A 22,691-nucleotide genomic window follows, 5' to 3' on the forward strand; every position below is an offset into this window, starting at 1 on the left:
TGCCCCAGTCAGTCATTGCACACAGGGTTTTTAAATCTCGGTTAGGCATTTATCCAGTACTCAGTCAGTAATTACATTTCACTTATCAGGATTGAGGTTTTTGGTTGTCTAAAACTGCCAGATAGTAAGATTTTTTCTAGTCTGAATCATCTGAATGAGCTCTCCAGCTCCTGAGTAATGCCCCAACTTTTAATTGCAAATCACCTTGTTCACAATTTTTGAGAAATGTGTGGTCTAGTGAAGGAGCAAGAGCCAGGAACCTATAAGGGTTAGTTCCAGCTTCAAAAATAGTTCCTTCTACGCTCTGGGGAAACTGTCTTAACTCAATTTTCCCACTTGTAAAATGGATCTAATAATACCCTCATGAGAACTCTGTGAGGTAAGTATCTTAATATCTGTAAAGGTCTTCAAAGAAGAAAAGTGCCAGCTATTAATAATATAGTTTTATTACTGATACATTTAAATACAGACACTACAAAAACTCTTACCTCTACTTATTAAATAAAACTTCTCATCCTAACAGAGGACACTTGTTCATGAAGTTTTCTGTTAGATTATATGCAATTTGTGGTATGATGGTTACTTAAATCACAAGAGATCGCTCCTCCTTCCTGGTTGGACATCAAACTTTTTAAACTGAAGAGTGAACAGCGGATAGTGAATACTCTTACTTGTCTTCAATTTCCCTTGTTTGCCTGAGAAGATGAGTAGTGGTCATATTATATATATATATATATTATATATATATATATATATATATAAAAAAAATTCCCCCAAACATTTGCGCAAAACCCCATTCTTGTGAATCCTCTTGTGAATGGCAAAATAAAAGGGGTATAGTATAAACATGTTCTAACTGCACAACAGTTTGCAGTTAGAACCAAGGTTTGCAAACACTAGGCAAATCCTCAGGAGGAAAGCACCACCTCCACACCTATTGGGAAGGCTACAAATGGGGGCTTATGACATCTTTTCCCCTAGTCCCCCATTTTGGGAGCAACCAAGGCCCTATTTAACTCAGAGAAATATAGAACAGCCCCAGGGCTGCTCTACACTATACTAACATCTAATAGCCACTATGCTGGTGGGGATTGTAAGAGCACAGCCCATGCACACATCCCTTCTGCCTGGTACACACACCATACTGCAGGTGCTGAGTGGGCATGATGTACAGCTGGGCTCAATCTTATCCACTACCTTTTAGACAGTATTCAAACAGCTCTAGCGAAAGACTATATGTTTAATTAGCAGGTTGAGAAGGTTAACAGAATTGGTATGTCCAGTTGAATGTAAAGATAACGAGGGAGAAGATGGAGTCAGGGGAGACATGATACTTGTCTACAAATACAGAAAAGGATGCAAAGTATAGGGATCAATTATTCTTATTAGTGAAGGAGAGAATAAGTAGTAATGAGCTTTACAACTTTCAGACAGCATGCAGGAAGTAGGTTGGTTGAAAAGAAGGAACAGCTCTTTTGACCACATTAGTACCCAGCTAAGAATGAGTCTGCTTAGGATTCTGAGAAGTTCACACTGGGCATGCCCAGATATATAATATATGTGTTTGCATAAACACTTATACAAAAATTCTCTTTCTTAATTAGTATGGTTGCTCCAACACTGATATGACACCTGTCAGTGCATCAGGGAATAACTGAAGCAAAAAATAGTAACATCTGTACTGAGAATAGTATAGTCAATTAAAATAACTGCTAGATAAGGTTGTGAAATTGCATTTCATTGAGAGCGAGAGAGAGATAATCCTACAACAATATAAGACTGGACAGTGGGATTCCTTTTAACACCAAGTATTTTATGAAGTTACAAATTATATGAAAGTTGTTAAAAACTATGTCAATTTGTTAAAACCAGCTATGATCTAAATACCTGTAAAATGTGACTGTCCAAATGAATTGTGTATTTAATGTACAAACCTAAAACACGTCCAAGTATCATACATCTACTAAGTCCATTTCAGTGCAATTTCAACTAAAACAGTACTTAAATGAGTAAATGAGAGAAGCTTTTGATTTTTTTAATCTTCAAAAATTAACCCTGGATGCTCAGATTACTCTTCTTCAAAAGGAAATAAAGAAATTATTTAACATCACAGATAAATACATTTCCAGATTATATTGTCACCCATAGACCTTACCTGGAATACTGCATTTTGAGCTGGTCACCTCCATACCAGCAACATGTAAATAAACTGTAGGGAGTTCAGCGATGAGCAACCAAACTGAACAGGTGTCAGGAGGAATGGTTTTTTTCAAGAAAAGACTGAAAGAGCTAAATATATATGTTGAGGCTGAGCAAGTACTAAAGATAAGGGCATGAAAACATTATACTTTAATATCTGAAGAGTGTTACAAAAATACCAAACAGGGGGATTAATTAATTAGAGTGGTACCTGGGTGCAGGGTTGGGGGGGTAATGGGATTAAATTAGGAAAAGTAAAATTTAGGCTGACAAAGAAAAAAAAGCCTAATAATGAGATTTATTAATTATTCGGGGAAATAGTCTCCCAGGTGAAGTGATAGAAGCACCTGCATTTAGGACTTTTAAAATTAGGCTGGACAAAAGCACTAATACATAACATACATAAAGAAATACACTCTCTCTCTAGGGAATAATACAGCACTGGCAGGGGGTGGGAAGGGGACACTTGGTGATCTGCTATCTTTCCCATCTCTAATTCCTATAATTCCATTATTACCACCAACAGATTTATCATGAACTGTACAAAATATCACACACAACTAAAGAATTAAACTTTGGAGCTTTACCCCTATGGAGAAGTGGTGGTAGCAGAAATGGTTGGTTCAGTAGAGACGTCATGGTCTCTAGGAGACAGTACATTCAACAAGACATCAGTAGAGCTGGGCTCTATTCTCAGCTCTGTTGTTTGTGACCTCTCTGTGCCTTAGTTTCCCTTATCTGTAAAATGGCTGGCAATTGCACTTATCGACATAGGTGGAGCACTTTGAGATCTATGGAGAAATAGCACTGTGAGTGGGTCACTCAGTGCTGCAGCACCTCCCAGCCCCTCCAGTCAGGCCACCCCATCAGTTCAATCCCCTTCCAGGATAATCAAAGTCAAACTATAAATCAGAATAAATATCCAAACCAATAATTATTCTGCCCCCTCTGGGATGGATATCCTCTGCTCTTTGCCTATTTCCAGTCCCTGAAGGGTTCTATAAAAGAACTGTTTCTCCCCCCTGCCTCTACTCCCCAAGGGCTCTGGCAGCTTCCCTCAGGGATCTCCCTACTTCTTACAGGATCTACCTCTGGGCCTCCCACAGGAGCTTGACTTGCTCCCTGTGGAGCTCTCCAGCTTTCACCAAGGCCCTTCCACCAGACCCTTCCCAGAGAGAGAGAACCCTTCTATTCCTCTCTCTGGGTCTTCTCCCTCTCTCGATAGTTCTCCCTCACACTTCCACAGCTGGGATCAGATCACTGTTGTATTGGAGTCCATATCAGGATCAGCTTGGGGTTAAATTGCTAAGTCACAGGTCAGGCTGAGCCTAATGTCTCTTAAAGGGCCAGCCACCTTGTGGCAAGTATTATTATAACGAAGGCTATAAGAAAGTCGTGATTTTGTTTGGTTCAAAAGTTGCAGCCACGGTTTGCTGAAGTTGCAATTTTGTTGTGGGGACATATTTGAGTGTGCTGGGTCACAAGGTCATTCAAATTGGAGGCAGCTATACAAAGTTTTGGGGTGTGTGTCAAAAGTTGTAGTTTCCACAACAAAACTGTGGCCTGTGATTTTCTTATACTCTTAATTATAATTAAGTTAGTGACCTTGGAAGTACAGTAAATGGCTCCAGAGCATATGTTCACATGTATGTTAATGTGAGTGTTTGGGTTACAACAGTACTCTTAAAAAGAAAAGGAGTACCTGTGGCACCTTAGAGACTAACAAATTTATTTGAGCATAAGCTTTCGTGAGCTACAGCTCACTTCATGTTGAATAGAAGTTCCTGGAATAAATGACTGGTCATCTGAGAAGACTACTGTTGTTGCTGCATCCTAATTTCAGTTAACAAAAGACATGCAAACCAGCTAACCCCACTATAAAACAAGAAAGATTCCTGAAAAGGGATTGCAATGTAAGAAAACCCACAGAGGTAATGGGGTTGTTTGTTTGCAGAAGAGCATGCAGTGGCAAGTATCAGTTTTGTTGCAAAGTGAACCTGTACTGAATTGCATTTCTCAAGATCTTGCTCTCATCTCAAGACCAAACATTTACAAAAGCATTACACTGCAGAGACCACAATAGGATGAACAGTGCATGCTTAATGACTGACAAGTCAGTCGTCCGTGTGAAAAAAATAAGGGTTAACAGTCATAACGTTATCAGGAAATTTGAGGCTTTAAACTGGAAGCAATTTGTTCAATGGCTATTTTGACTATACCATTTCCTAATCTTAGTTCCCATAAAGTTTGGCTGGGAGCCAGTTGGAATGGTTCATTTCAGCTGCACAGACATCTTCCACAGAGGAAATAAAAGAATTTTAAACCCTGGAGTCATTTCCTTGGGTTCTCAGCTCATTCAGGAAAAATGTCCTTTTGGTCAACGATATCTCCAACTTAATTCCTGCAGCATGACTTTGATAAAAAGGCTTTGTGGGAAACTTTTTCTTAAAGCCTGGAATTGTTCCCTATAAGCTCCTTGCAAGTTACTCTAAAATATGTCTTTTAATTTCAGATTCTTATAAAAACTAAAGATCCTCAATACTATGACATTAACCTGAGACACATAAGGGGCAAAGATCTAGAAAGCCCTTACTCACACTAGTAGTCCTCTTAAAATGCAGAGAGCTACTCATGCAATTAAAGGTTTGGAAAATTGGGCCTCCAAGTGATCAGGTACTGGCACACGTGTTGTGTCTGTATAATATTTTAATGCATCTTCAAACAGTTAAGTTTGCAACCAAAATGGGTAATTACATAGACATCTATTCACATGAACAATTACCTAGTTTTAGGCAAGCAAAGGGACACATGCATAGTTGGCAGGAGCAGCTCACCAATATTTGAAAATTTGGCTCCAAATGTGGAGAGTGATCCAAAAGGATATAATAAAGAATGTTTAAAACAAACCAGCCAAGATTAATGCTATGTTAAGATGTCTTCAAATGAGCACTAGATTCAAAACTCCAGCCTCCCGTTTGAAAATGTAGCGGAAGAGTTTTACTGAAATAATGGAGACAGTATTTCGGATATGATATGATACTCTAAGTGTAAATGTTCAAAGTCATTTGACATGAGGCAGTCCTGGAACACTACCTGTATGTGGTTACAGAGGAGGAAGGAAGCAGTATAGCGTCTCAAATATATCTTCAAGCTAAGGACTGTGATATTTCTGAAAACACTGCAATAATAAATGCCAAAGCATATGGCTTGGTACATTTGGTGCATTCACACGCCCTATGATCTGAAATATTAGATGTTCTTTGTCCTAGCATCATGAACTCTGGAGCAATAGGAAGTTTCAATTTCAGAGTTCCCCATCTGAAATATGTTTTGTGAAGGAGATTGAAATTAGTTAGGCCCCAATTCAGCATGATGCTTCAACACATACTTAATTCTAAGCTTAAGTGCCTGGCTGAATCAGAGCCAATGTCCTTAATGTAACCTTTTATTTACTAAGATGAGGGCAGAATAAAGCATATACAAAATGGAAAACATTAATGATTTTGGCTACACTGACAACTTGGAATGTCAATCATGAATTTTTAAGTTATTTATTCCTGGAATGAATGCATGTAGTTCAATATAACATTTTAATTATTAATTATGAGTGAAGGTGGATCTCTCCAAATTATCCTTCAATTATAAATATAAAAAATATATATTTTCTCAAGAGCTGAAAATTCTATCATAGCTGTGACCCAATCTGCTACATGAGATAGAGCAATATGTCACCTTTTAATAAATTACTACTTGAAAAAAAGATTGATACCTAAATCACAAGATAGTTGATCCTAGCTGCAAGATTCTTACACAAGGAAACTATCTGTGTTCAAATTAAAGGCCTTATTCTTTCACCATATCTTTGTGTCATGGCTAACTAGCAACTAGAGCTGCAATCTATCACACAGTTATCTACTAGAGGAAAGATAAGCTATAAAAATAGAACATCAGTTTCATCTTGTTAAGGCATTCTGGAAGCTATCTGACTAAAAAATAAGGAAGTAGACCTTATTAAATACATTATTTTGCAAATCTTTTGACTCCGAAGTTTTCATTGTTTATACCGTTATTTACCATGATAAACTAATGATTCAGTGACATTGATACAACGTAAGAAATTAAAAGCTTATGTGAAGTTTAAAAAATAGCTAATGTTTCTGATAAAATGGAAGAGCACTGGAATTATAACATGTAACATTTTTTAGTTATATGTAAATTCAAACCAAATGTTAACTGGAAAGTTTCTCCCTTTTACATTCCACTCTTCTCTCTCTAAGGAATGCCAAACCCAGGAGCAGCGTGTCAGTAAAAAGGCTGTCTGTACAGGAACAGAAACAAAATTTCTGGTTTCACTTAGTCCTATGGGCACATGTGCTCTCATTCTTCTCTTAAACACAATGGGAACACTGGGCTTTAAAGTCATAATCTGAAAATCCCATTTTCTTATGAGTTTTATTAATATGAGGTTGTTGTATCAGGAGTCAAACTGAGCTCAATAAAGACAACTTGGGTTTATTGGAGAGAAACATCCCTGGAAAATCTGAACTCCTGAGCTACAGGTGAGGTTGCACAGGAACTTTGTGGGCTGTGGGCATAGAGGCCTGCAGTAACAAGGGTGGTACAGGCAGTTCTGACGTTTGCTGGACTGCTGGTCGAGGTGCCAAAGACACAGTAGATGCTGCAGGAGGTACCGACTTCTTTGGATTAGTCCCTCGAGTCTTAACACCTCAGTCATGCTTCAGTGGTACTGGAGGCAATAGTACTGTTGGTACTACGTGATTTTGAGGAACTCAGGAACTTCAATTTAGAGCTTGGTATTGAGATCTCTTGAAGTTTCGCTGGAAGTCTTTAAGGGGCGCAAAGCCTCCAATAAGGCAGATCTCTTAGAATTATGTTATTTCTGAGGAGATTTCATAAGAAGTCTTTCTCGTGTCACTTGCAGGTCTGCTGAAGGCTGCTGGGACACTATGGTCGGAGGCTACTATACAAGGGAGATCTCCAGGCCTGGATCTGAAGCTGGTTGAACGGGGAGCCATTTATGACAAAATATGCCTGATTTTGAGTTTGCAAAATTTGATCAAATTCGAGAAATTTTACAAACCTTGTCATGAAACTATTTTCCTCTTTGGACACTTGCAAAAAAAAACTCAGAAAGCTTCTCTTATACAAAAGAAAAAAAAAGGATTCAGAAAATGTCACTGGAGGAAGAGAAGATGGTTTCTAAACATTATACAGCTAGTGGATTAAACTCACTGATGGGAATCCAGCTGTCCCACCTCCCATGTTCTAGTTCCACCTCTATCAATGACTAGGCTTAATCACAGAGGGCTAGATTGTGACATTATGATCTAGCCCAATGTAAAAAACGGTTACCTACCTTTTTGTAACTGTTCTTCAAGATGTGTTGCTTATGTCCATTCCATTCTAGCTGTGTGTGCACCCACGGCCGCAGTTGTCGGAGATTTTTGCCTTAGCAGTATTCGTAGAGCTGGCTGTGAAGCCCCCTTAAGTGCCGCACTCATGCATCAGTATATCAGGTGCCACCGGCCATATGCCCTCTCAGTTCCTTCTTGCTGGCAATTCCGACAGAGGGGCAGGAGGGCGAGTAATGGAATGGACATGAGCAACACATCTTGAAGAACAACAGTTACGAAAAGGTAGGCAACAGGTTTTTCTTCTTTGAGTGCTTGCTCATGTCAATTCCGTTCTAGGTGACTCACAAGCAGTGTCCATAGACGTGGGCTCAGAGTTCATGGTGTTGTAGCACAGCTCTGCCAAAGCCAGCGTCGCCTCTAGCTTGCTGGGTAAGCACATAGTGAGACACAAACATGTGGACAGATGACAAGGTAGTGGCCCTACAGATCTCTTGGATTGCTATCAGTGCCACTGATGATGCTTGTGCTCTAGTCGAGTGAGCAGTCATGATTGCCAGCAGAGGCACCTTCTCCAGCTCATAGCAGTAGCAGATGCAGGCCGTGATCTGGGACGAAATCCTCTGAGCAGATACTGGGCAACCTTTCATTCTGTCTGCTACCACAACGAATAACTTCATTGACTTATGAAACGGCTTCGTTGTATCTATGTAGAAGGCCAGCACCCTCCTGACATCCAGGGTGTTTAGCCTGCACTCCTCATCTGATGTATGAGACTTTGGAAAAAAGACGGGTAAGTATATGTCCTGGCCAGTATGAAACTGGGAAATGACTTTGGGAAGAAATGCTGGATGCAGTTGCAACTGGACCTTATCCTTATAGAAGACTTGTATATGGCGGTTCTGAAGTAAGTGCCCTGATAATGGACAACCTGCGGGCCGACGTTATCACAACCAAGAACGAAGTAGGAGCGAGCAGGAAGCCAGAGGCTCGAAGGTATGCCCCATGAGCCTTGACAGCACAAGATTCAGGTCCCAGGGAGGGATGGGATGCCGGATGTGCGGGTAGAGATGCTCCAGACCATTCAAAAACCAAGCCATCATGTCGTGAGTAAAGATTGACCTGCCTTAGAATGGAAGGTGGAAAGCTGAGATCACGACCAGGTGGACCTTAATTGATGACAGGGACAAATTTTGAAGCTTGGGGTGCAGCAGATAATCCAGGATTTCCTGCAGCGAGGCCTGCTTGGCTCGGATACACTGCTTCTCCACGTGAACCTTTTCCATTTGACCAGGTAAGTCTCTCAGATGGAGGGTTTCCTACTACCCAGCAACACAGGTTCGGGTGCAGAAGGCTGCAATGGTTCTGGGACAGCAGATCTGGCCTTAAGAGCAGCTGCAGCAGGGCAGCTACCAAAAGGTCCAGCAACATACCGAACCAGTGCTGGCAAGGCCACGTGAGGGCTATTAGGATAATCTTCACCCTGTCCTCCTTGATCTTCACAAGGACCCTATAAATTAACAGCACTGGCGGAAAGGCATACATCAGCGTCCTGACCACGGGATGACATAGGCATCTGATGGGTGGCCCTGTCCATCCGCTGGATCGAACAGAACACGTGGCATTTCCTGTTCTGCCTGGACGCAAACAGGTCCACCTGGGGAGTCCCCCACCTCTGGAAGATTGGTCGCTCCATCTGGAGATGGTCAGCACACTCATGGCGAGACAAGAAGGTCCTGCTAAAGTGATCTGCTAAGATTTTCCTGGTTCCGGGCAGGTGTGCGGCAATCAGATGAATGGCATGCTGCACACAAAAATCCCTAAAGTGAAGAGCTTCTTGACAAAGGGCCGACGACCTGACTCCACCCTACCTATTGATGTAATATATTGTGGCGGTATTGTGCGTCAGGATCTGCACCACCGTGCCCTTAAGGTGGGACATGAAAGCCTGGCAGGCCAGGCGAACCGGTCTGAGCTCCCTGATATTGACCTGGAGGGCCAGGTTGTCCCACAACCAGCAGCCCTGGGTGCTTAGGTCATCCAGGTGGGCTCCCCAGGTCAAGTCTGAAGCACTGGAGACCAGGGACAGTGCTGGGGACAGGGTTGTAAAGTTGAACTCCCTCCAACATCGACCTGGGATCTAACTAGTCATCCAGGTATTATTGGATGTGATCCAGCACCCTGACTACCAGATCTAGGTTGTGCCTGTTCGAGATGTAGACCGAAGCCAGCCACACTTGCAGATGCCAGAGATGGATCTGGGCATCACTGACCACGTATGTACACCCGGCCATGTAGCCCAACAACCCGTAGGCAGGCATGCGCTGTGATGAGTGAGTGGCTCTTTACATGGGAGAGATCAGGACCAACATTTCCTGAAAACATTCTTCCAGAAGCAAGGCTCTGGCTTGCATGGAGTCAAGAACTGCCCCAATGAACTCTATTCGCTGGATTGGCATTAAGGTGGATTTTTTCTCATTTATTAACAGGCCCAGGTTGTGACGGATGGAACACACCAGATCGAGGCTCCTCTGCACTTGCTCCTGAGACCTGCCCTTGATGAGCCAGTCGTTAAGATACGGGAAGACCTGGACATCTCAGATAAGCAGCCACTGGTACCATACACAAAGTGTGAACATCCTTGGGGCCAAAGAGAGGCCAAAGAGCAGTGCCGTGAATTGAAAATGGCGCCCACCCACTATGAAACGGAGGAAACGTCTATGACCTTGGAATATGGAAATAAGTGTCCTTCAAGTCGAGGGTGGAGTACCAGTCTCCCGGATCCAGGAAGGGGATGATGGAGGCCAGGAAGACCATACAAAACTTCAACTTTCCGAGAGACTTGTTGAGGCGACGCAGGTCCAGAATGTGTCTGAGGTCCCCTTTTGCTTTTGGGATTAGGAAGTAACAGGAACAGAACCCTTTTCCCTTCATGTCTCGAGGGACCTCCTCCACCAAACCCAGGTACAGGAGACTCTCAACCTGTTGAATGAGGAGTTGCTCGTGATAAGAGTCCGAGTCCCTGAGAGGGACAGGGAAGAGGGAGTTGAGAGGGAGGGGCATCCGAAAATTGAAGGGTATAGCCTTGAGATATTATGTCCAGCACTCAGTGGTCCAAGGTGACCCACGACCAGGCCGAACGGTAGAGATGAAGGCAGTCGAAGAAAGAACAAGGTGGATCCGGGGAACTAACTGGGGCATCACTCTCAAGCACACTATCAAAATGAGCTCTTCAGTTCCCCGGGATGCTTTGCCAGATCGGGCTGCGCGGGGGAGCAGGAGGAGGAAAGGCGGCGACAATTAAAGCTCGTGTCTCTATCCCTTATCCTTGCACACCCCTGATGAGGCTGCCAAGGCCTTGGTGATGGGTGTGGCTGGAAGTGCTTCCATGCAGAATGCAACATATGCATGCCCAGTGAGCGAAGGGTGGCTGGAATGTCCTTTAACCCATGCAGCCTCACATCTATCTAATCCAAAAAGAGTAATTTCCCATCGAATGAGAGGTTTTGGATTGAGGTTTGCATCTCTTGGGAGAGGCCGGCAGTCTGAATCAGGAGCTGCGCCTCATGGACCATCGTTGATGTGTCTACCCTAGCTGCCGAGTCTACCATGTCCCACGCCATTTGGAGAGAGCACTTAGCTGCCACGATACCCTCCTCCACCAGGTGTCCAAATTCCTGGGCCAAACCCTGCGGGAGGGACTCCTTGAACTTACGGAGGGAGTCCCATAAGTTAAAATTGTACCTGCCCAAGGGCCAGGTGGTTCGCCACCTGGAATTGCAGGCCAGCTGTTAAATAATTTTTTTCTCCCAAAAAGGCAGAGTCTTTTGGCCTCTTTATTTTTGGGAGTTGAACGGGTGTGCCCCTGCTTGTCCTTCTCACTGGTCACAGAGACAACCAGTGAACCCAGAGGCAGGTGGGTATAAAGGTACTCGAACCCTTTGGCCAGGACAAAGTACTTCTTTTCGGACCTTTCGAAGGTGGTAGGGATGGATGACGGGGTTTGCCAGAGGGCCTTGGGCAATTTTCAGGATCCCGTCATGCACAGGTAGTGCAAAATGGGCAGGGGTAGAGGATGACAGCACACTGAACAAAGTGACTGCCTCCTTGGCCATTTCCTCCACCTCTAGGCCCAAGTTTTCAGCCACCTACTGAAGCAGGGCCTGATGTTCTTTAAAATCGTCTGGCGGCTGGCCCTCAAAGGTCCCGTGACTGCCTTGTCTGGGGATGAGGATTATGACTGTACTGCTGGGAGAGGCCCCAGGGCATTATCCCCCATGGGAAAAGGGGGGGAAGGTGTAGGTGCTGTCTCCTCTACCCCAACCTCTGAGTGCATTTCATGCGCTGAGCCTGGTGCTTTCTTATCACTCTTAATACATGAGAGTATTAACACTGTTTATCTCTTTGTACTGGCTGAGCTGATGGAGTGGTTCTTTTGCTCCTGGCATAGAGATGTAAGTTTTTGCTGCCAAAGGTTACTTTTTTTTCCTCATTACCCATATACATCCTCAGGCAGTTATATGCAGTTATCAAAAAATGGCCATGTCATCTCTGAGCACAAAACCCCAAACAGTTAGAGTATACCAGTTCTAATTAAAATGCTGGCCTGGATGGAATGCCTATTAGTGCTTTACTTTCTGTTTATTACCCACTGAGAAAGAGAACATTTACTTAATTCACTTGACTAAAATAGCTCCAATATTATAAACAAGTCAGGAAAATGTATTAATTGAAAAAAAATGGAAAATGATTACTTTTCTGATTGTCGGAATAGCATAAAAGTGAGATTGAGCTATTCCGTAATTAACTGATGCTGATTCAGGATGGTTCCCGTTGAGTAATTATAATTCAGTAAGCGTCCATCAGTATAGTTTGTTAGTAAATTGTCACTTTATATCAAGCATGTATGGGGATTCTGGTGCACATATAAACCATCTAATGAAATACATGTACCAGAGCAAAATAAACAGGACAAAGGTGGTGAAAGCAAGCTAAGTAGTAGAAGTTGAGCAATGCTGACCACGGCCCCTTATGGAACGACAGGGTTCTGCTTCCACAGCAGAACAGTATTTTGTTGCAGTTTTTAGAAACATCCGAAACCTTTGGAAGAAATGGGTTTAGGATAATCAAATGAGCATTGATATTGGGAGGCATGACCTGCTTCAAGTAATCACAGATCAGATAAATAGCTTTTTATATAAGCCATGGGATCCAGCAACGTGCCATGAGAAAGGATCATAACAGAAAGTCCAAGCTAAGCAAATTGATTCTGTGGGATGGGGAAAAAAGCCATTGTAGTGTCAGAAGATTTTAACCCAGCTCATCATGAACTAGTATTGAAAAAAATCCTCTTTAAGACTTCTGCTAACAGCCTATGGGACAAAGCAAATGTTTACAAATCACTCTTGAGACCAGCAGACATACAGAAAGATTCCTCTTTGCAAAAACCTTTTTGAAATGACCACCAGGAGACTGACTGAGGGTTATATGGACCAGTGTATAAAATATGAACAGAAAACTGATTTTTAACATCTATGACAAGATGATAAATGATTGGTTTATTCACCAATGATTTGGGGTTACAAATTCTGGAACTGGTATTCAACAAATTAAAAAACTGATGTAATCAAGGATAAAATTATATACCACAGCATACTTGAACATCTTGGGGTCCTTATGGAAAACACTTTTTAGGTCATTTATCAGTTCATTTATGAAGGGATAAGGACCCAGGAAATATTCTCCTAAACCAGCAAAAAAATTATTTAAATAAGAGTCTGGAGAACTAATTAAGGCGGCGTTTCCTCTCTCATGAAGACTTGACCTTAAACCGAATACACAAATTTGACAGGATTGACTTGAAACAGGACAGACTCTAAATACAGTCAAGAATTGTAATCTGGCATGAGCTGCAACAAATGAGAAGTAATACTTTGCAGACATGTTGAAGGGTGTCTCTCCATCAAAGTCTTTGCAATGGGATGAAAACAACCAATGCTGCCATCAGGTAAGTACAGTAATAAGTTCCGAACTATTCACGAAACCCCTTTTAGTTCCATTAGCGATAACTTTGGAACTGTTTATAAATGTACAAATATGAAACTGCCATCTCCAAGTTATCTGCAGTGTTGTAGTAGCTGTCTTGGTCCCAAGAGATGAGAGAGACAATAGGTAATATATTTTATTGGGCCAGCTTCTTTTTTTGGCCCAGACCTGAAGAACAATTCTCAAAGCATGCACCTTCCACCAACAGATGTTGGTCCAATAAATGATATTACCCCACCTATCTCTTCTCTCTCATCTCCAAGTTAATTAACCCAGCTAGGGCATCCTCAGTCAGATCCCATTTGTAAATCACCCAGGTTACTGTTAAATAGTCAAACTTGTGGAGTTGTATTAGGATGGGGTCGTCAACAGGCGGCCCACAGGCCAAATCCAGAGGGCCAGATGCTTTTGAATGGACCCCGAAATCTTTTTATTTACATATTATCATTATTTTCTTTGGTGTCTGCACCTTGACTTTACCTTAACCAAGAAATTTGGACCTTGACCAAATATAATTGACTACCCTGTATTAGGGTTTATGGGCCTACTTCAAAGCAAAGTGTAGTAAACAGAAAGAGTGCCATTAACTTCAATGGGCTTTTTCAGGCCTTATATCACATAAATATTGCAGCTAGTAGAGGGTAGTCAGGTCTTGAGCATCCACAGTGCGTAGTGACACACATACATGTTGAGAGAGGATAAAGATAGACAGAGAATCTGACTTTCAGAGCTACCGAATACTAAAATCAAGGAGAGTTGAGCATGCTAAGATCCTTTGAAAAAGCAGACCAACAGTTTATTTATCTTGATACCAATTTGGTTCAAGGACAATAGTAATAAAATATTGCCTTCATGTTTACACACTCTTGGTCTTCAATATAGCTGGATGCCAGGAACTGTTTTTATTCAAGGAAAATATTTACCACTGTTTCATTTAGAGTAGACCAGTACTGTTTTCAGAGCTGCCAATTCTTGTGATTTAATTGCAAGTATTTGGTGTGTTTCTTAGAGACTAAGCACCCAGATTCATGTGATTACATGAGAATCTTAGATTTCATTTTAAAACAAAGTTTCTAGCACCCATGGTTGGGAAGAAAAGCTTGAGAAGAGTGTAGCCCCGAGGCTTAGAAACCAGAAGGCAAATAAGAACCCAAAACATATTATTTAATAAAAAAAACCCTCCTCGTTTTTAAGCCAATCTGCATTTTTGAGGTTGACAGAATTGGATTTTATAAAAAATAGTGTATACAATATAAAATTTGTCATACGATACAAGAAAAACTATCAGTAATATGGTTGAACTTGGGACTATGTGACACAGTGGGTTAATACAGTGCCCTTCCAACTCTAGGATTTCTACCCTTGCTTGCCTAAAAAGCTTGGCACATCTCAGCATAATTTGCAGTCTCTGCTCAAGAGGCCTAAGACTGAGTAAGCAAGGGCTGCCACATGTCAGAACTGAGATGGAATAGCAGAGCTGTGCAGAGAAGCTTGCAGCGTGCCTTTCAACGCTCATCCTCTAGCCAGCCCTGTCACACTCCTCACTTTCATGAAAACCCCAACATTAAAATGCTACATATCCCTAAATTTTAACAACATGTAGATTCTTATCTCACTTATGGCATGGAACATTTTTTTAAAAAAGAGCTAGGATTATAAAATCACCACATTCATTATAACAGGTTTCAGAGTAGCAGCCGTGTTAGTCTGTATTCACAAAAAAGAAAAGGAGTACTTGTGGCACTTTAGCGACTGTTAGTCTCTAAGGTGCCACAAGTACTCCTTTTCTTTTTTGCACATTCATTATAACAAGTTTCAGAGTAGCAGCCATGTTAGTCTCTCTTCGCAAAAAGAAAAGGAGGACTTGTGGCACCTTAGAGACTAAAATTTATTTGAGCATAAGCTTTCGTGAGCTACAGCTCACTTCATCAGATGCATTCAGTGGAAAATACAGTGGGGAGATTTATATACATAGAGAACATGAAACAATGGGTATTACTGTAACGAGAGTGATCATTTAAGGTGAGCTATTACCAACAGGAGAGCGGGGGGAGGGGAGGGCAAAGTGTGTGTTGTAAATGGCTTGTCTAGTTTTTGTAAAGTCCAGCCACGAGGAAGTTTCTATGGAAGGTTGGTTTTTTATGAGAGTATCCAGTTTTGAGAGCTCATTCTTAAGCTTTCCCTGTTTGCTGTAGAGGATGTAGATCAGATGGTTCTGCAGTTTCTTTGAGAGTGTATGGCACAAACTGTCAGCATAGTCTGTGTGGTATGTAGATTGTAATGGATTTTTTACCTTCAGCCCTTTCGGTATGATGTCCATCTGTTTGCATTTAGAAAGGAAGATGATGTCTGTCTGTATCTGTATGCGTTTTTTCATGAAGTTTTTACAACACACACTTTGCTTCTCTACAAAAGAAAAAAGACACTAAACTATCTAAACTACTACATGTCACAAGGGGCCACAACAGAGGTTCCCTTAATCCACCCAGCAATATTGTTAATTTATTCAACTATACTCTTAGACCAGCAGAAGAATCTCGGGGCCTCTCCTTCTGCCCCTCCACCCCCATGAACATGAAACAGTTCTGTGGTGACCTACAATCCTATTTTTGACGTCTCCGACTCAAGGAATATTTCCAACCTCTGAACAACATAGTAACCCACAGAGACCTTCCTACCAAGACTACAAAAAGAAGGATTCTGGGTGAACTCCTCCTGAAGGTCGACACAAGAGACTGGACTTCTACATAGAGTGCTTCCACCGACATGCACGGGCTGAAATTGTGGAAAAGCAGCATCACTTGCCCCATAACCTCAGCCGTGCAGAACACAATGCCATCCACAGCCTCAGAAACAACTCTGACATCATAATCAAAAAGGCTGACAAAGAGGTGCTGTCGTTGTCATGAATAGGTCAGAATATGAACAAGAGGCTGCTAGGCAGCTCTCCAACATCACTTTCTACAAGCCATTACCCTCTGATCCCATTGAGGGTTACCAAAAGAAACCACACCATTTGCTCAAGAAACTCCCTGAAAAAGCACAAGAACAAATCCGCACAGACACACCCCTGGAACCCCGACCTGGGGTAGTCTATCTGCTACCCAAGATCCATAAACCTGGAAATCCTGGACACCCCATCATCTCAGGCATTGGCACCCTGACAGCAGGATTGTCTGGCTATGTAGACTCCCTCCTCAGGCCCTATGCTACCAGCACTCCCAGCTATCTTCGAGACACCACTGACTTCCTGAGGAAACTACAATCCATCGGTGATCTACCTGAAAACACCATCCTGGCCACCATGGATGTAGAAGCCCTCTACACCAACATTCCACACAAAAGTGGACTACAAGCCGTCAGAAACAGTATCCCTGATAATATCACGGCAAACCTGCTGGCTGAACTTTGTGACTTTGTCCTCACGCATAACTATTTCACATTTGGAGACAATGTATACCTTCAAATCAGCGGCACTGCGATGGGTATCCGCATGGCCCCACAGTATGCCAACATTTTTATGGCTGACTTAGAACAATGCTTCCTCAGCTCTCATGCCCTAATGCCCCTACTCTACTTGCGCTACTTTGATGACATCTTCATCATCTGGACCCATGAAAAAGAAGCTCTTGAGGAATTCCACTATGAATTCAACAATTTCCATCCCACCATCAACCTCAGCCTGGACCAGTTCACACAAGAGATCTACTTCCTGGACACTACGGTGCTAATAAGCGATGGTCACATAACCACCACCCTATACCGGAAACCTACTGACCGCTATTCCTACCTACATGCCTCCAGCTTTCATCCAGACCACACCACATGATCCCATTGTCTACAGCCAAGCTCTGCGATACAACCGCATTTGCTCCAACCCCTCAGACAGAGACAAACACCTACAAGATCTCTATCAAGCGTTCTTACAACTACAATACCCATCTGCTGAAGTGAAGAAACAGATTAACAGAGCCAGAAGAGTACCCAGAAGTTACCTACTACAGGACAGGCCCAACAAAGAAAATAACAGAACGCCACTAGCCATCACCTTCAGCCCCCAACTAAAACCTCTCAACGCATCATCAAGGATCTACAACCTATCCTGAAGGATGACCCATCACTCTCACAGATCTTGGGAGACAGGCCAGTCCTTGCTTACAGACTGCCCCCCAACCTGAAGCAAATAATCATCAGCAACCACACACCACACAACAGAACCACTAACCCAGGAACCTATTCTTGCAACAAAGCCTGTTGCCAACTGTGTCCACATATCTATTCAGGGGACACTATCATAGGGCCTAATCACATCAGCCACACTATCAGAGGCTCATTCACCTGCACATCTACCAATGTGATATATGCCATCATGTGCCAGCAATGCCCTCTGCCATGTACATTGATCAAACTGGACAGTCTCTACATAAAAGAATAAATGGATACAAATCAGACATCAAGAATTATAACATTCAAAAACCAGTCGGAGAACACTTCAATCTCTTTGGTCACTCGATTACAGACCTAAAAGTGTCAATTCTTCAAAAAAAAAAAAATTCCGAAACAGACTCCAACAAGAGACTGCTGAATTGGAATTAATTTGCAAACTGGATACAATTAACTTAGGCTTGAATAGAGACTGGCAGTGGATGGGTCATTACACAAAGTAAAACTATTTCCCCATGTTTATTCCCCCTTTTCCACTGTTCCTCAGACGTTCTTGTCAACTGCTAGAAATGGCCCACATCGATTATTACTACAAAAAGTGTTTCCCCCCGCTCTCCTGTTGGTAATAGCTCACCTTACCTGATCACTCTCCTTACAGTGTGTATGGTAACACCCATTGTTTCATGTTCTCTGTGTATATAAATCTCCCCACTGTATTTTCTACTGAATGCATCCAATGACGTGAGCTGTAGCTCATGAAAGCGTATGCTCAAATAAATGTGTTAGTCTCTAAGGTGCCACAAGTACTCCTTTTCTTTTTCCACATTCCTTTTGTATCCAGCTATCTAAAATAGGAGATTCTAATTTTTTATATAAGCATATGGTTTCAAAATTAAATAAACGTGTGTTACAAATTATTTCCTGACCATGAGAGCCATTCCCCCCATGCATGCTCAGCATGCTTTCCCAGTGTGTGGAGTTTACAGTCAGTGAACAAGCACAGAACCACTTTGCTGGATTTTTTTCTTCTCTCTCTCTCTCTCTCTCTCTCTCTCTCAGAATGGCAGTTCTGAGAATCATAACTAACAGAGCACACTTATTTCAGTTTGTGCTATTCCCAATAAATAAAATTTAGCATCTAAAGAGCTGTCCACGGAGCTTAGCTGCTTTCTTCACTAGATTTCACTGCTGCTCCATGTTGCTATTCTGAGCCAAACTCCTTCACTTTAAATATGATATCACAATAATAATTAATAAATACAAAGCATAGGTACAGCAATACATATTTTCAAAGTGATGTAAGAGCATTAATCTTCAGAGTCCAACCATAAAATAGGTTACTGTCTCAGGTTTACAGATATATACAATATATTACACACATATCTATCCAGATGCTTCTAAGGGTTTGGTTACCAGCGCTTCCGAGCACCTCATTTACATTAGGTTTCGGTTCATGCGGTACTTAAGCATAGGAATAGTCCCACTTACTTAAATTTAAGACAAGACAGACCAATATCAGTGCAGAGGTAGTTGGCATCACCATATCACTTCCTGCTCATTGCCTCTCTACTCTTGTAGCAGCCCTGTGGCTAGGGCCACAAGGTCACCCTTTTCTATACACAAAGAAAGATAAATTCATATAAGAAAAGGCTCAGTGGGCTTTGAATCTTGGGCTCAATACAGAAGTAACTGGCTGTAGCTGAATGACCTGTGATATACAGGAGGGCAGACTAGATGTTCCCTTCTGACCTTAAAAACTTTAAGAAACCCTAATGAAAGTACGTTTGTAACCCAAACTTTTGCCTTTTAAATATGAATGAGTAGTATCTAGCAATAGGTTTCTGGAAAAGAAAGAGGTTTCAGTGAAGTATGACAATTACTTATGAAGTCTCTGTGGTTTCCCTCATCAAGTTAGGTAAGTTTCCCTCCAAAGACAAAACACTGCCACTCATTAAATCAAGGCAGGCACTCCCTCTATTCTGTAAAATGAAGTCTGTAAGGTTGAAGTGTCTGTCTTCTAGAAGCTACTGATTTCATGGTTTTTATTTCATAAAACTGAATGATCCTCATAGGTAGGAATTAAGACCTCTGGTCATTCTCCCATGACTCATCTTTTAAGGTGCTGATGAAATGCCCAAGACAATATGAGCTCCTGAGTAAACTAGGAAGTAAATCTGCATGCACACCATTAAAGAGTCTGCAAGGGCAGATGCAGATGACAGAAATTCATACATTAAGGAATGGGCTTGTATATTTGGCAGATTAACTGTTCTGTATTCCATTGCTATGAGGTATGGAAACTGTACTGTGAAACACCCATTACTCATTCCCTCTGCTCTAAACATGTAAGTCTATCAAAGGCAAACCAGTTGCAGGAAAAAACCCTGCAAAGGGAAAAGTCTATGCATTTAAGATTAATGTTTCTCTTACATAATTTACCCCAACTTTTAAAATCAGCAATACACTAGACCCAAAAGGCAAATGCATGGAAAGAAAAGCAAAAACAGCAAAAATTCTCCAACTTGTACATTAGATGTCATCAGGCTTTTGTGTTTGAATATCTGTATGAATCATATGTCCATTTTTCATTACGCACCATATGTGATTGTTCCATGTTTTGTTCAGTGATTTTTGGCCACTTTGTCATGACTGTGCTTGTTTTTTTTTTAATATACTGTTCTATTACAGAGTGATTGTTGCTGCTGCTATGCCTCAGTGTGTATGCTACCCAAGAAGAACAATCTTGAAATGAAAGATTACGTCAAAAGGTTTCCCTAGTGAACTATCTTGGAATATACGTTTTCTTGGATCCGACTGTTTAATTCTCACTAGAAAAAAAAATGTTTTGATAACACTAGTCCTTAACATGGTGCGAGTGAATTTTTACAGGCAGAGGAATGTTTGAAGAATAAATCAAACTAAAATTCAATTTGTTTTCCTCATTGTTGGAAAAGGATACACGTAACACTTCAAGTTAGACACAGGATTCTCTCTCAAAAAGAAAAGGAGTACTTGTGGCACCTTAGAGACTAACAAATTTATTTGAGCATAAGCTTTCGTGAGCTACAGCTGAATGCATCCGATGAAGTGAGCGGTAGCCCACGAAAGCTTATGCTCAAATAAATTTGCTAGTCTCTAAGGTGCCACAAGTCCTCCTTTTCTTTTTGCGAATACAGACTAACACGGCTGCTACTCTGAAACCTGTCATTCTGTCTCAGTGGATCTGTGAGGAATCTCATTGATACCTGTGGAATTTCTTAAAATGATCTTTTTTTTTTTTTGCTTTCATGTGAACTCTTTATTTGGAGGTTTTAGTTTTAAACCCACTGCTGTGGCCAAATATCAAGTGGCACTGAAATATGTTTCTGAGTCTTAAAATCGCAAGATGGCTTCCCACCACTCTCAAATTTAACTATAATCACTCTCTTTATATTTGATGGTACACCACCTACATTACAGATTGGTGTGCCTACTTGACTGGCCATCTCATTCTTTTTTGCACCTTTAAGAAGTTTGTTTTGTCAAACAGGAACGAACTGTTATCCAGTATTTAAATAAGCAAAATGCTCATCCTTACTACATTTGCCTTTTCCATGCCATCTATTGTAAATAAGTCAATGTTTATGCTCATTCAGTTGTACTACTCATGCCATAAAGATCTTTCCTCTAAAACATGAACAAATGTGTCTCACGTTTTCCTTGCTGTAAACTATAATGAAAACAAACCTTATTAAATTCTCATTATTACATAGCACCTATTGTTGTGATATAACAGAAGACAAAATGAAACAGCCCCCAAACCCAGAAATAGAAGTCTAAATCCCTCCATTCTCTTCTTTCTGTCTCTCAGCACCCTCTTCCCTCCCTCACACACATTTTATATGTAGAAGCCACATCCTTTCCTTTTATTATACCCCATCGTTATTTCCAAAAGGTTGGTGGGAACGGTGGTGCAGTGCTGAACATAAGGCACCATCTTGTTGGATTGTTTGATGAGACAGACACTGCTGTTAATTTTAAATCAGAAGCAAGCACCCCATCTTGCATATGCAGGCCAGCACAGTGTGTGTACAATGAGTCCTAGAGCCTGACTACATGCACCAGGTGGCAAATCATGCCTTTTTGGGACTGTGGTGTTTTGTTAGGGTACAATTTCAGTCCCCCTTCCTAATATACCATTGTGTGGCTATCCAGTACTGCTGCTGCATGGGTTATAGTGAAAGAAACTCCATATGCTTCTTCTGCCAGTTACTAAGCACGCTTTTGTAACACTGGCAGGATTTTGTCCCTACTCACTTTTCCTCAAGTTTCCTTCCATATTTCCCCTCTTCACATCTTATCTCATCACTAACCTCATATTTCACTTAGTTTGCTACCTTAAGATGCCACAGACCTTTTCTTACCAGGGCTACACAGAAAATGCTTTCTTCCAGAATCCACTCCTTGTGAGGCAAATCTGGTGAGACATCAGTGCAAAAAGATTCTATAGTTCATTAGCTGTGATATTACAGTTTTATCCTGCAGGGAAGTGGACTCCACTGTGAGAACCAACAGCTAAAGTCCCATCCATGGAAAAAATGGACCTTCAAACTGTTTATCAGATAATTATTCTAGTCTCAGAAATCTCTGTATGTATCTATCTAGAGAAAGATACAGATACATGCAAACACCATATCTCCACAGTACACATTGTATTTCACTAAAAGAAACAGAGTATTTTGAAATATTATCAGAGAAATTAAAAATGCAAAACTGCAAGAGTAAGAGAAATCATTTTCATATCACTATGTCACAATTTTATGATCAATGTTTTGCCACAGTGCATATTTCTTCTTCCAGTAATGTAGTCTGAGACATTCTAGAATAGAAAAATTAAACCAAGTTTTGCTTGGGAAAGTTTTCCCAAGGGTT

The 22,691-nt window shown here is 41.5% G+C and overlaps 1 protein-coding gene across 1 annotated transcript in view; it reads right to left on the reverse strand.

The window, feature by feature from the left end:
• The window catches only part of RBMS3 (RNA binding motif single stranded interacting protein 3), a 782,080-nt gene that overhangs the window by 380,827 nt on the left and 378,562 nt on the right, over positions 1–22,691 (reverse strand). The gene's annotated exons all lie outside the window — the stretch shown is intronic.

This window comes from Dermochelys coriacea, chromosome 2, assembly GCF_009764565.3.
Source record: "Dermochelys coriacea isolate rDerCor1 chromosome 2, rDerCor1.pri.v4, whole genome shotgun sequence".
Taxonomy (NCBI): Eukaryota; Metazoa; Chordata; order Testudines; family Dermochelyidae; genus Dermochelys; species Dermochelys coriacea.